The sequence below is a fragment of the Ursus americanus genome, chromosome 35 (assembly GCF_024610735.1).
Source record: "Ursus americanus isolate L20-20 chromosome 35, mUrsAme1.1.p, whole genome shotgun sequence".
NCBI lineage: Eukaryota > Metazoa > Chordata > Mammalia > Carnivora > Ursidae > Ursus > Ursus americanus.
This window is the reverse complement of record NC_142161.1, coordinates 18,680,541-18,696,728: the sequence shown is the minus strand read 5'-3', so window position 1 is coordinate 18,696,728 and position 16,188 is coordinate 18,680,541. Positions and strand designations below refer to the sequence as shown.

At 37.3% G+C, this 16,188-nt stretch overlaps 1 long non-coding RNA gene across 6 annotated transcripts in view; it reads right to left on the bottom strand.

Moving 5' to 3' along the window:
* LOC123793671 (uncharacterized) overlaps positions 1-16,188 on the bottom strand; it is a 628,690-nt gene that overhangs the window by 163,998 nt on the left and 448,504 nt on the right. The window contains exon 11 of one of the 6 annotated variants that reach the window (XR_015723077.1): positions 4,539-4,562. The exons of the other annotated variants lie outside the window; for them this stretch is intronic. This is a non-coding gene — a long non-coding RNA (uncharacterized LOC123793671). The remainder of the gene's footprint in view (positions 1-4,538; positions 4,563-16,188) is intronic. 6 annotated transcript variants of the gene reach the window in all.

Here is a 16,188-nt window from a genome sequence, read left to right as displayed (position 1 = left end):
AGTTAAAAACTCTAGAATGAAACATTACTTCCATGACAATGAAGAGTATTGAAAGAATTGGCTAACTATATTGATTTGATTGAACCCAAGATGATGTTTTAAAAAAAGAGGAAACTAGAATAAATATGCCTTAGGGAACCTTGCTAGTGAAATATTTCAAAAGGGAATGCCCTTGTAAACAATACTAGAATGACAGCACAGAGGGCTGAGACAAGAAAATAACAGCAACAAATAAAGAACTGAAACAACAGAAAAACAGAGGCAATCGATTAAGGAAGCAAATCTGCAGACTAGAACTTATTAATATTTATTTATAGCAACACTAATATAAAGAAAATTGGCCAATGTGGTCAATTCCCAAAATCAGTGGCAGCTGTAAGACTTTTAAGTTAGTCAAAACAGTTGATTGCAATATCCTACCCTGAAAGTATTTGATGTCTAACCTCTTTGGCGCACTCAGTAAGCATCTGCGATTATCATTCATTTATGAAAAGTATAAAGGCTTCTGAAATACTCTGAATACTAAGATATGCATAAATATGGGAGTATTTCTAAATATAATTTCTAAATATATCCCAGATATAATTTAACTGGAATGCTTTATTGTGCTTTCATTTTTTAATATGAATGTTTAAAATTAACATTTTTAATACTTAACACGTCTAGTGTTCCAAGACATGCATATGCATACGCATACACAATTTCCTCCCTATTGGACATCTGGGAATACACACACAGGCACACCACTGGGAAATGTCACGGCTCTACTACCACTTCTAACCCTCCAAGGAGAACCCTTAAGAACAACGTAATTCACCTTCGTATTCCTGTCTCGTCACAGCAACATTCTAGTACCTAATACACTTCCAGTCACTATGTATTCTGTCTTCTTTCACATGCTTCCAAAGTACATTTCAAGTGTATAAGTTATGGATAGGATGTTTCTTTTTGGTTATAGATGCATCTTTATCACGAACTAGCTCTATTAGTGCAGTCCATGTCAAGACTTCAAATGAAGTCTGTGCTGACTTCATTTTCAGAGAAAACCGACCTGCTTCTTCCTCTCATAGCTGAGGCATTGTCATGAATGTTAATGTTTTTTCTTCTTAAACTAATAAAGCTTGAAATGCACACACACTAATGGAATAAGTGTTATTGTGTCAGTGAGGCTTTAGGCCAATGTGTTATCCTTTCCACAGCAAAGATCTAAGAATTTGTGAATGTTGGATCTATGATGTCCAAGGATATTTAAATTCAAAATAAGCTGTCCTCTAAGAAGTAAATGCATGTTTATAACCTCATTATGTCTTGGCTCATCTATAACATGACCTCATTACTGTAAACCAAAGAAAACTGTAAAATGAAGTGATGATGACAAATTACCATTTCCTAAAATAAAAAAAGATCATTCAGCTAAAAAGTGATAGTACTCGGATTAAACAAATTAGCAGGAATTGATATCTATGGTGTATCAGCATGGTAAGTATAGGTCATTTTGGGAATTTAAGGTTACAACTCCCCTTTTAAAAGATTTAGAGTTCTCTAATAATAATGTCAATCAATATCTGTACTTTATTTGAACAAATACGCTTTCATAAGAGTTTAGGTCAGTGTTATAAATGGGGGAGCTAGTGACAGCTTGGAAATTCAAATTTAGATCTTTCCCTAGACTTGAGACAATACCCAGCATCTACATCCAGATCCATTCATTGATCATGTGCTTAAACCTTAGAGTTTAAGTCTTCTGACTTTCAGTGTCCTTATGAATAAACGAATTAAGTGATCACTAAGCTCCACTGTAGTGTTTTAAAATTAGAATGTATTCTTTAAGTCTGATTAGACAGAATAAAAGATTCATGAGACAGGAAATTATGTGTTTTAAATGAAGGCCAGTGATTTGCAAAACACAGCTTTACCTATAGAAACAAGCAAATTTTGCAATATAACAAGTAAACCATTCTGTGCATGTTTCTTTTTCCCATAACATGTGCCATTCAAACTCACAGGCCCCCTAGGCGGATCAGTATCAAAATGAAAAAAGGAATATAAGTACATTTGTAAACTCTTGTAAAAAAAATGTAATTTTATCTTACCCTCATTTTTATAACCTTTTCTGTTATATAATGCTTTATAACAGCTTTGTTGAGATATAATTCATATGTCATAAAATTCACACTTTTAATGTATACAAATCAAAGGTTTTTAGTAGATTCACAGAGTTTTGCAACCTGATTTTAGAATATTTTCAACACCCTCAAAATAACCCTTCCACCCATTAGCAGATTCTTCTCCCCTCCCTCCTCCCCCCTCCCACCCCAGGTTAACCACTAATCTACCTTTTGTTTCTATGGATTACCTACTCTGGTCATTTCAAATCAATGGAGTTGTACAATATACGGCCTCTTGTGACTTTCTTCTTTCACTTAGTATAAGGTTTCCAAGGTTCATCCATGTTGCAACATATAACAGTATGTGATTCCTTTTTATTACCTAATAATATTCCATTGTGTAGATATACCAAATTTTATTTATCCATTCATCAGTTGGACATTTAGGTTGCGTTCACTTTTTGGTTATATGAATAACACTGCTATGAATACTCTTACGATTTTAAATGGATGTACATTTTCATTTCTCCCGGGTATGTATCTAGGAGTAGAATTGTTGGATTACATGATAAATCTAGGTTTAACATTTTTAGGAATTTCTAAACTGTTTTCCAAAAAGGCATTAGCCATTTCCTAATCCTAGCAGCAGTATATGAAGATTCCAATTTCTCTACGTCTTTGTCAACACTTTATTATCTTTTTAATTTTAGTAATCCTACTGGTGCAAAATGGTATTTCATTGTAGTAGTTTTAATTTGCTCTTCCCTAATGACTAACAATATTGAGCATCTTTTCATGTTTGTGAACCATATATTTTCTTTGAGGTAAAATCTATACAAATTTTTTTGCCCATTTTTAAGCTGGGTTATCTTTCTATTGTTGAGTTGTAGGAGTTCTATATATATTCTAGACACTAGACCTTAACAGATATGATTTCCACATTTTCCCCATTCTTTGTGCTATATTCTCACTTTATTGATGGCATAATTTGAGGCAAACATATTTGCATATATATATAATGTCCAATGTTTCTATTTTCCTTTCATGCTTGTGCTTTTAGTATCATATCTAAGAAACCATTGCCTAACTCAAAAAAATGAAAAATTACTCACATTTTCTATCACTGTAGTAAATTTTCAAATTAAGAAGTTGAATCTTCCAACATTGTTGTTCTTTTCCAAGATTATCTGGCTATTCTGAGTCTCTTGCATTTCTATATGAATCTTAAATCCAGCTTGTCAATTTCCGCAAAAAAATGTCAGCTAAGATTTTGAAAAGGAATGTGTTGAATTTGTAGATTAATTTGGAGAGACTTACCATCTTAACAATATTATCTTCCAATCCAAGATCACGGGATATCTTTACATTTATTTAGGTTTTCGTTCATTTATTTCAACAATGTCTTATAGTTTTCAATGTACAATTCTTGCATTTCTTAGTACAATACTTAGGAATAAATTTAACATTAAGTGGAATTATTTTAATTTCACTTAATGTTCATTACCAGTGTAATATTTTTCAAGTTTTTATTTAAATTCCAGTTAGTTAAAATACAGTGCAATATTAGTTTCAGGTGAGGAATTTAGTGATTCATTCATTGCCAGTGTAATTTTAAACAATCATTGTAAGGGCATTGCTTTGGGAGAATACACAACTAGGTTTACCCTTCCTTTTTTTTTTTTTTTAAAGATTTTATTTATTTATTTGCAGAGAGAGAGAGAGAGTACACGCAGGGGGAGCAGCAGGCAGTGGAAGAGGCAGGCTCCCTGCTGAGCAAAAGCCAGATACGGAACTAGATCCCAGGATCCTGGGATCATGACCTGAGCCAAAGGCAGATGCTAAACCGACTGAGCCACCCAGGTATCCCTAGGTTTATCCTTCTGCACTTGAATTTGTATTACAAATATTTGGTGTGAAGGAGAAAGAAAGCAGAGAAATTTCTTTGTAATCAAGTAGATATTTATATGCCCTGTTCTTTATTATTATTATTTTTTTTAAGACACAGAACAAGATAGGAAAGGAGAGATAGCGTTGGAAAATGGTGCCAACCAAGAACTTCTCAACTCTGACATCACTGATTCTGCATACTTTATAGAAAGGGTACTTGACACTGGTTATCAGAGTCAAACGGAATACACTTAGAAACACAAATGTGGGGAGAAGCAGGACTGCATGACAATACTCTGCTTTCAGCCCCGTGCCTGTGTAAAGCTTTTGTCAATCTGCCTAATAGAACATGTTGCTTCTGGGTCAAAGACTGTGGAGTGGCTATACCTGCTTTGTTATTTTGTTCCTTAAAAATCCCCAGATGTATTCAGGGTCATGTCAAAGTTATGCATGTCATAATCCACCCAAAAATGAAAATTTTAGACCAAGAGTTAGTCTTTTGAGTGACACCAGGTGAACAGTCTTGCTTTATTTTTTTCGTACCTTTTCCAGCAGCCTTTGTGATGACTGAAAACGACAAAAAAGAGAGAGCAAAAGCAAATGTCAGCCAAAAGAGAGTTGAGGGGAGTAAGTCAAATATTCTTTGTTAAAAGACCTTTAAAATGTAGCAATTACAAGGAGTGAGAGATGAGTTACGACTCGGTATTTGTACCCTGGATCTAATAGCACTTTGAACATATTTATAAACAATGAAGGAAAAGGCGATTCAATAATGACAAAGGCTGTCTAATACCTGATAGTTTTGCCATTTCCCTGTGTCTTTTAGTCTTTTGGATTTTTTTCAAATTATTCTTCCTAAATAAACCAAAGAAGTAAAGGAAACGTATGATTGTGTATGGGTGTGTGTATATAGATATATACACATCATACAAATATTATCTCAACTCATCATGGACTCTTTCGTAGCTCTGTTTTACTCTTAACTATATTTTCCTAAATCTTTCAGGAAAAGTGATTCTCTAGATAGACATAAATTTCATCCTGGAGTTTCTGTAAGTCCTTTGCACATTACTATGGACCCAATAAGTTATGAGAAGCCTAGTAGATGTTGTATTTCGCATCTGATACCTATGTGTTGAATTCACATTCATAATTTACCTCACTTAGTTTAATTTAGAGTTTTTGTAGTTAATGAATACTGAGCCACTTTAAATGGTTTCTGTCTGAGCTTACTGTGCTCTTCTTTACCCATCATTTGTGGTACTGGTAGAAATGTACACATGAGCAATTGAGCCTATAATTACCAAAATGCACACATAGTTGGGCACTCAAAGGAATATGAAAGCTTTTTATTTTTTGCTCCAGTTGCTTTTTCAACCTTTAATTTATCCTGCAATATGCCTGTGAACTTAGAAAATACTTTAAAAAACAAATAAATGGACTAATTCAGGGTTAATGACTTTCCAATGAAGATAAAGAACAAGACCATAGAAGAGACCTTTTTTTATTCCTCTAGTTAACCTTTATTCTGCCTCTAAAACTCAGCTAATGTTAGTGTACCAAATAAAAGCTTTTCCGAATATTTTCCTGTATCTTGCCACTCCCAGTCTAAACTAGTACTACTTTCAACTCTCAGAATACCTCGTCCTTACTTTTATCATAGCATGTATCACATATTTACAAGGTAAATATCTAGTTGCAGACCTACTCCCTAGAGAGCGAGCTTCCTTAGTTCAGGGACCATGTCTTTCACTTTTGAAACCCTAGTGTCCCACCCTGTGTTCAATATATATTTGATAAACAATAATGAAGGACTTCACACATTTAAAACTATCAATTCCCTATCCTTCATCTCATTTCTGTTCCTTTGATCTTCTATTACCTGTTTTAAATGGACATAGACCAGGACCCCATGTCAAATTACTGTTTTTAATTCCAGCAAGGGTTCTCATTTGGCCTTTACGGGTAGATTAAATTGGATTTCCATTAATCTTCCAGTTGAAGGATCTTCTACAAATAAGATTTGCTTTAGATTCAGAGCAGTCTCCTTATTGTTCAGTGATCCAGTCAAATCTTAATTCAGGAAGAAAGACGGCATCTAGAATAGGATTAAGTTAGTCTCTGGTGGATGACTTCAGATCCCTATCAAAATCTTTCCTGTGAGCCCAATATTGACCAGTCCAGTTTTGGGGTTTTACGAATAGAACTTGAGGTGCCTAAGCTATTGTCAGCTATTAGCAATGGCATCTTAGTATGAATTTATTTTACTGCCCTTTTCCTAACATCTAGCTGAGTTCAACTTCCCTAAAGAGTGTGGTTTGATTGGGCCAGAAGTGAAGTGTTCCTCACTTTCTGGGAGGAAAGACCAGGGGGTAGTGCCACATTACCTGTCTGTACAAAGCCAGAGAGCAACACAGACCACCAGGGGCCTGGAAGGGAGGGAGGGAGGGAAATAAATAAATAAATACATACATACATACATACATACCTACATAAATAAATAAATAAATAAATAAATTGTGTGTGTGTGTGTGTGTGTGTGGTAATAATGCTTATAGAAAACTACATTCAGGAATTAAGGGAAGACAGAGGAGACAAAAGAAAACAAGAGACAAATTTCATCAACTCTAAAGTATGTGTGGCCTGCGCAATACCTTTTTTTCTTTTTAATGACAAGGACAGAGGAGAGAAGAATCGGTGGCCAGTTTCATCCTTCCAGCTCTAACCCTACTCCACTCTGGAGCAGTATTTTGGCAACATGTCTTCACAGAGTGGATGTGCAATCACTTAAGGAATTAATACAATCACTTTCACTTGATTCAATGTGATTCATGCAAAATGAAAGGCAATTTTGCATTACAGAAATAGTCCTTCATACAGAATATCCTCATAAGGATGCTTCAGACTTAAAGTTCACCTCTCACCCTACCAGAGTACCAAAAAACGAAATAATGTCCATTTATCTTCTCAGCTGGAATCAGTTATACAAATATCTACCACTGGCCTTCCAGTGCTGACACTATTATTCCATTTTAAACTGACAATAAAAATCCTGCTGGACAGTTTATGATATGTAATCAAATCAATGTCACCAGAAAGATAACAATTTGGAATTTTTTAAAGATTTTATTTCTTTATTTGAGAGAGAGAGAGCGCACGAGTTGGGGGGAGGGGCAGAAGAAGGAGAGGCAGAGTCCCGCTGAGCACGGAGCCCGACTCAGGGCTCAATCCCAGGAGCCTGAGATCATGACCCGACCCGAGCCGAAGGCAGATGCTGACCCGACTGAGTTACCCAGGCACCCCAACAACTTGTAATTTGGATCCTAGGAAAGACGTCAACTTTCTTTGGGTTATAGAGGGCACTACAGGAAGTAGAGCTGACACTAAGGGTACAAAGCAGCACTATCAATAACCAACACAATCCCTTCCTTGTCGACTAAAAACACTAACACCAAAAATATCATATAACTTGATTACCTACCTGGGTCTCAAAACTACCTTAAAAAGTAATCTTAATTGTATTTATCTTAACCGTGCAGGGCTGTGACAAATGTCACATGACCAATTGTGAGGATGCTAGTGCTGACACTACTTGTCCTATACTTTAGGTCATTGTTTTTTCACCATATCTAGTTTCACCAGAATCCTTCAACCCTTTTGTTGGTTGATCTTATAATATATAAACACTCTAGATCACAAATTCCTAAAACTTCAGATTATCACTGACCAATAAAAAATTTAAAAAATAATTGAAAAAAAAAGGGAGAGACTAACGCGTGGTTTTTAAAGCTTTATTCTTCCAACAAACTAGCACCTCCAACCGCCATAAAAGGAGAAATTTTAATTCTCAACAAGCATGAAGGATAGCAACACAAAAGGCTTTCCTATAAGTTGAACAAATTTAGCTTTATGGAAAACTATCTTATTTTCTTTTCTCATTTTACCACATACAAGTGAAGACTACATGGTCAAGTGTACTGGATATCCTTTTTGAAAGAACATCATTGTTGGTCATTGTTGGCAAGGCCTCGGCCATGGCTAAAAGGAGTTCATTCATTTTAATCCAATAACCATTTACTACCTATTATGTGCAAGGCATTGATCCAGATCCTAACTAATACAAGGATCATAAGTCCAACTCCTGACTCCAAAGAGCTTATGATCTAAAAAGACAACAAACCACTAATATAAGTAAAGATTAAGAGAAGCACCATTAGAGAGGAACAAACCAATCTATGAAGGTTGAAAGAAACATAGACAGCCTCTGTAATCTTGAGAGTGCAGACATCATGTCCTTGAGGTTCCCCTGGGTTGATGTGTGCATCAGTAGTGTGACTTTTTATTGCAGAATAGCATTCCATTAATGGAGGATCTCTACTTCAATTATTCCTTTAAATTTAGAAATAGTTGGGGTGCCTGGGTGGCTCAGTCAGCTGGGCCGCTGTCTTTGGCTCAGGTCATGATCCCAGGGTCCTGGGATCGAGCCCCACACCGGGCTCCTGCTCAGCGGGGAGTCTGCTTCTCTATCTCCCTCTGCCTGCCACTCCCCCTGCTTGTGCTCACTTGCTCTCTCACTCTGTCAAATAAATAAATAAATAAATAAATAAATAAATAAATAAATAAATAAAATCTTAAAAATAAATAAAATAAATTTAGAAAGACTTTTGGGTTGTTCTTAGCTTCTAACACAAATAAAGATGCTATAAGTAGAAAAGAAAAGAAAAGAAAAGAAAAGAAAAGAAAAGAGAAGAAAAGAAAAGAAAAGAAAAGAAAAGAAAAGAAAAGAAAAGAAAAGAAGAAAGGAAAAACAATTACCTAAGGAAATCCAGAAAGGCTTCACAGAGAAACTGGAAAATGAAATGGGCCTTAAAGGATAGGTGGCACCCTCGAGAGACAAAGGGAGGGAGGGACGGAAAGAGGGAGTGTGTGTAGGTGTGTGTGAACACACATGCAAACACACGCACGCATGCACACATTGGGAGGGTTAAAGAATGGGAAAAGAACATTCCAGAAAACAACAGGAGCAAGGGCCATGGTACAAAGTTCATACCATATCTCAATAGTAGGCAATACATAATTATTGAAAGGAAAACATTATAGAGCAAGAATGCTTTCAGGAAAGCCAGTTATAAGTTTTTTATTTAGGAAAGTTATTGGAATATGTATCATTTCAAGTTCACTGATTTTCAAATTCTAACCACTGGTCACCATCCATGATGCTAAAAAAATAGAATCCATAGAATAAAAAATTTCTAATAAGACTTTCCCTGTATTTTGGTGATCCAAAAGATGTGTCCCTGTCATTGGCTTCCAGGATGAGATAGGAATATATCACCCCATAGCACGGACACAAGACATATGAAAGTAAAAGGCAAATGATCTGGAAGAGAAAGCAGACTTGTGAGGACAAGCTACGATAAAGCTGAGGAACAACCAAGCATGAGGCATTCCATGTAGGTACTGAAAAGCCAATTCAGTTACAAGAAGGCATCACCTAGGGTGACCAGAAGCAATGGAACGCTGGGCAAGAGTTGGTACTAATGAGCAAAGTAAACGGGCACCTCGCACCTTTCCCTACTCTTCAAAAGCCGCTGCTAGAGACACAGATTAAGGAGCTATAAAGCCCCAGCTACTCCACAGACCCAGGCCTCAGGACATCAGACAAACTGTCTTCCACAGGGGAGTATGGAGCGACCACTGAATAGCATTGCTGGTATCAACACAATTCCTGAAGTTTCAGCCCTTGCCTGAAGAAGAGCGAAAACTTATTTCCAAACTCCAATTTCTGCTGAAGCAAGGACCACATACTTCTGCTGAACTGGATTAAACGGGTTCTCAAAAAAGCTAGGGAGTCAGAAGATGGCAGAATTCTCATGCCAGACTGCACATGAAGAGGCAGTGGGAGTCCAAGCACTTATCATATGCAATCCTGGTTTACTTTTAATATCTTCTGGCATAATAATTGCAAAATAACATTTTATAATCAGCTCAATCTATAAATTGATGACATTTAAGATTTTTATTATTCTTTTTATTCCATTTAAAGACATTTTTAGGACATTTTTATTATCTTTTTTTTTCTTTCCAGTTGACATTGCTGTTTTATACAACTGTCTTTCAATATCCTTCCATTTCTTCATTTATCTATAAGTGGAGGCTTATATGAAAACACTTATTTTAATTTATATTTGATAATTACTTTTACTGATGTTAGATGGAGTGTGTCATATTCTTCGAGCTATCTTAATTTGTAGGCTCTGATTTTCCATTCATTCACATAGCTGTTTTATGTAGATAGCATATATGCAGAGAAGTTTTAGGATTATATCCTTTCAAAGAGATTCTATCTTGCATGTTGTGGTAGTTAATTTTAGGCATCAAATTGGGTGAGCTGCGGTGCTCAGATATGTGGTCAAATATTATTCTGGATGTTTCTGTGAAGGGATTCTTTTGGATGAGATTACAGCTGGTGGATTTTGAGTAAAGCAGATTGCCCTCCATAATGTGAGTGGGCCCCTTTCAATCAGATGAAGGCCTTAACTGAAGACTGACCTTTCTGAATAAGAAAGAATTCTGCTAGGAAACTGTCTTTGAACTCAAACTGTAACTCTTCCTTAGTGTCCAGCCTGCTCATCTACCCCATGATATTTTAGATTCACTAAGCCTCCATAATCATGAGATTCAATTCCTTAAGGCACATCAATCAATCAATCTCTCTAGATAGATACAAACATACAAGCTGTATATACATACATACACACATCCTGTTGGTCCTGCTTCTCTGGAAAACCTTCACAAATACAGATACCTCTGAGCTGCAGATACTCATAGAGACAGAGACACAATGTAGATATAAATATAAACATACATAGTGTTTAACAAACTTAACAGTTTGTTTACTGTTTAACACATTTATTCTTATCTGGGTCCTCTGGGTGGAGTCTCACCAGCTGGGATCGAGGTGTTGGCAGGTGCTGTGGTGTCACATAAATGACTCAACCAATGAATGATCCACTTTTTGCAGAATTCAGTTTCTTGCAATTGCAGGATTGAAGGCTTCAGTCCTGCTGGCTGTTGACCAGAGACCACCCTCAGCTTCTAAAGGCCACCCTCAGTTCCTTCCTACCTGGGTCTTTCAACATAGGCAATCCACAATATGGTGACTTTCTTCCTCATAATTAACAAAGGAGTGAGTGACTCCAGCAAGACCAGAGCTACGTCTTATGTAACATAATCACACATATCCCATCGCATTTGCATATGCTGTTGATTAGAAACAAGTCACAGGTCCCATCCATACTCAAGGGGAGGTGCTCACGCAGGATATGGACACTAGGAGTTGCGAATCATGTCAGTGACCTTACATCCTGTCAACTGAATTGTTTCTATAGTCCAAACACTTATAAATAAGGGCTGCCACATTTTTAGCCCAGTGTTCTTTCTCTTCTTTCCATGAATATGATGAAACTGAGGGTGTGTTCACATATAAAAAATTGTTACATTCACTTACTTTTGGATGTCAAGTTATGCAACTTTTGCCTTTATAAAAATGGCACCATTATAAAAGTGCAATTCTGAAATTCACTCAGGCCAGGCCAGTTGCAGAGAAGCCAAACGTGGTCTCTTAATGGCCATTGGTTGCTGTGTTGCAAGCCCTTGTTACTTCCTTGTGTTTATTTTTAATATTTTTGTTAACTGTTGTCAAAGTACCCAGAAACAAACTGTACCATATAGACAAGTGTACATTTTTCATTGCTTTAACTCCTACCATATTTTTCTTAATCCCCTTTATTAAAAAAAAAAAAACACATGAAATAAAAATTGAGTATTTTTATTTTAAAAATATCAGCTAAGTGGTAGCTAAATATGTTCACATATTAAGATGTTTCTAACATACACACTTTTACACAAGTTCATAACCTTCCTTTTCAAGTTACTTGCTTTAAAAAATATTAAAATTGATTTGTTGTTAATTCAATTTTTTTCCATGAACATTGTCCTCCAATTCTAAAGAATTTGTTTGGTGCTGCATATGAAGTGTCTTAGGAACACATACACATTTCACAAATTATAGGACAGTACTATAATATAAATATAATATAAAATAACTTGAATTCTACTGAACAGAACTTTGTCCGTGACCTTGGTATAAGACCTAGATCTTACACTGAATTTATTTCATATTTTGTTTCCCATTTTTTCTTTTTTTTTCTTTTTATGTTTATTAAATGTTTTACTACAAAAGATATTTTAAGAGATTTAACAACAGCAGTTCTAAGTAGAAAGTCAAATTAATGCAAGGTTACTACTGTAAAGATAATCTATCCTAGAAAAAAGAACAAATATCCATTAAGATAGTATTTGCTTTTCCTGAATACCCTCTGCATAGAGTAGGTTAAAACTAATGTGATTTGACCTTGACTTTCAGAATAATGCTATTAATATCATATGGAATATGCTGACAATTAGAAAATGTATCTCAGACTCCTATTATAACAGCTAACTTCCTAACAAAGATGGTCTCTGGATTTTGAGATGAGTTGCCTGTTCTTTCTATTTCTGTATTTAAAACGTTCATTCACCCAACGTCACTGTTTCCCTTTGTAGCCTCTCAGGTGGTGACTGCACAATTACAGTATCCCAAAATACCAAAGGCCTAGGAGAGAAGCAATTTGAACATTCTCCTATTTGCATACTACACAGGTTCCAAACCATTATTCTTCCAGCCTTATGCAAAACATATTCTGCCTTTAAGAGTCACCTGAGGGCTGTAGAGTGGGGACTGGGGGGCTAGAATGTTACCATTCACCCCACGCCACAAGAAATCAATCCTAAAGCTGTGTTCGCAGGGAACAATACCGGAATGGGAAACAAAATACCATTTCAGTAACAGCTGAGTAAATACCGTGTCCCCAGTGTGGTATTAGAGAACAAGCCAAGAGAGGCTTTCTGCGTTTACACCCTCGATTCTGTGTTCCACATACAAGTCACGGAAAAGTGCTTCATTCACAGGGACAAGTAACAGAAGAGAAGACATCGTGCATGCGTACTGACCACTAATGCACAGTAACATCATCCACTGGTAAAGCAAGAAAAATTGACCAAAAACATTGCAAATTCAAACTAAATCCTTTGTTTCAGGCGGGAATCAGAGAACAGGACTGATCATTTCAGGAAAGAATACTGGCCAGGACAATCCTCAATAGCTTAGTGCCTTTCACTAACTGGCCCCTAAACCATTCCTCTCCGTACACAGATGATACCTATCAAGCTTACAGACTTTAAAGCCTATTCACGTCGTGCCCTGCTCCAGGACCCTTGAATCATGAACCTCTCTTCCATCACTAGTATGATAAAGAGCTAACTCTATGGCATGATACTATAGCATATTGATGCTGACTATCTGGGTCAGAGCTACGGCTTATCACTTTAGGACCGTATGATCTTCAGTAACTTACATAATCTCTGCACCTCCATCTGGAAAATGGAGATATACCTCACAGTGCCCTATTTATAATTAAATTAGCAAATATATGTCAAGCCCTGAGCACAGCGTACAACATGTGATATGTATCCTCTAAATGTAAGCTGATATTTTATTTTTGTAAAGATTTTATCTATTTAAAAAGAGAGCACAAGTGGGGCGAGGGGAAGAGGGAGAGGGAGAGAGAGAATCTCAAGCAGACTCTGAGCTGAGTGCAGATCACAACTTGGGACTCAATCCCACAACCCTGAGATCATGACCCAAGCCCAGATCAAGAGTCAGAGGCTCAACTGACCGAGCCATCCAGGTGCCCCATAAATGTAAACTGATCTTTTAGTTGCTATCATCATCATCATCATTAGGATAAAATTATAAGGACTTCAGCTTTGTAGCTTCAGTACATATGGCCTGAATTCTAGCAACTATTCTAAATTCAGCTCCATTTCTCTCTCACCTCAAAACTATAAATGTATATCCAGAAAAACTCAAATTATTTGTTGTGGTACATTGAATAATGACTCCCAAAAATGCCCACATCCTAATCCCCAGAATCTGTTAATATGTTACATATGGTGTAAGGTCTGAAATTAGGATTCAGTATTAGTATTAGCATTACTTCCTTGAGACCTAATAATATTGGGAGGGCCTCAAATGCCTAACTGCCAAGTCTCCTACCCGCTCGGCTCCTGCAGGTAAAGTTCCCTAGCCAAACAACCTCCTGATCATGGGTACCAGGCACAGTGCCTGCTTACCCCTGCGTAGTGGGTTTCGGTTCTCTGCAGTCCACAAAATTATTCAAACAAGGCAATTCTCCTCTCCGATGGGAATTGTGCTCTCATGGGAACCCAACCACAAGTCCTGCCTCCCACAGCCCTCCCTCCTTGTTCACTGCATTCCCAAGTGCAGCTCCCTGCATTATATGTAACCCCCTGCATGATATGCAGTGTCCTCAGCTATGAATATATATGACCAGTAAGCCAATGTCCATTTCATTGCTCCAGTGTGAGGTGTCATGTGTCTGGCATTGTACCATTTAAGACACAGAATCCTCCTTAACCAGTAGGATAAATAAAAGACCATCAAAACATTAATTTCAATGGAAGAAAATGATTTTGCCAGATACAAATTTAAGCATTTTAAAATGGGGAGATTAGTTTGGTTTATCCAGATGGGCCCAATGTGATCATAAGGGAGGAGGGAGGCAGGAAGATCACAGTCAGAAAGGGAAAATCTAAGAACTGAACCAGAGAGCAGAGAGCATGCTATGCTGCTAGCTTTAAAGACTGAGGGAGAGGCCTCAAGCCAAGGACTGTAGGAATGCTGTAGAAGCTGGAGAAAGCAGCTTCTGCTTTCTGGTATCTCCAGAGGACACGCAGCCCTGCTGACACCTTTATTTTAGACTCTGATAGTCAGAACCAGAAGATAATACATTTGTACTATTTTAATCCATTAGGTTGTGGTACTTTGTTACAGCAGCAATAGGAAATTAATACACTTGTCATCTTTAAGTACACTTTATGTCATGCCTCCATGTTTTTGCTCATATCTCTGTCAGCTCAGAATACACCTCTCATAGAAGACTGGTATAACACCTATTTATCATTTAGATCAACTCAAGCTTCACGCCTCTAGGAAGGTGAATACCTTGATACCTCCCCTGCTCCACTCTCAGGCTCAATAAATTTCTTCTCATCTACATCCCTTAGCATCCCAGGCTTATTTCCACTGTAACACTTTGAAGAATCTAGCTCCTGACCAAAAATCTGTGGGTGATCTTTTAGGACCAACCACAGGCAAATACAAAGGCTTCACCTGGCAGGCCTCCTAGGGGAAATCTTTCCCCACACCAGACTTGGTGAACAGCCAACTCGCTGCAGTCTCTGAAGGGAATTACAGTGAAAGACTCAGGGCCCCCTGACCAGCCATGTTCCCATGCACACCTACAGTCCCTACGAGCTGCTCCCATTCAGAGCCCCCTTTCTCTGTGACCTTCTACTGAGCTCTTCCTCAGGCACTTCTCTGATGGCTGAAAACTCTACGGGGGGAAAAAGAAGGACTTTAAGACACATTTTCCCCCTCTCTGACTCAGTACTTTCCCACTCCTAGCCCCTTCCCCCTTTCCTTCCACCCAGCCACCAGGTCCATCAAACTGCAGGAGCCTATTGTATGGCGCAGTGAGACCACCACCACATTATGCCATTCACCTGATTCTCGACTAGTGCCAGGGACAGAAGGGAGCCAGAGTTAAAGACAGCTAAGCTGTCAGGTATTGAAGTAGCCCACAAAGACAGGTCAAAATTAAAGGAACAGTCATGCCTTTAATCACTTAGAGCACCTGAGTTCTTGATGCATTTATCACACGAGTGTAAGATTTTGACAATGTGTTTGTCTCTCGCCTATCTCAGTGCTCTGTAGCCCACAACACAACACATACACATATACACACACCACCCACATGTTCCCTGAGGACAGTTACCCTGTCTTACTCATTGTGAAGCTTTACCACCCAATTTAAGCTTTAGCACATATTTGGTACTTAGTATATTTTTATAGAACTAAACTGAATTTTCTTTTACAATGTATCAAGTATTCATTGTCTGCACATCTGCTCTCAATGAAATGTGTATTTTTAAAGTTAATGAGATGTGTATGTTTTTAAAAGTCACAGAAGAGTGTATAAATATAAATGAGTGTTGCTTTTTTTAAAGA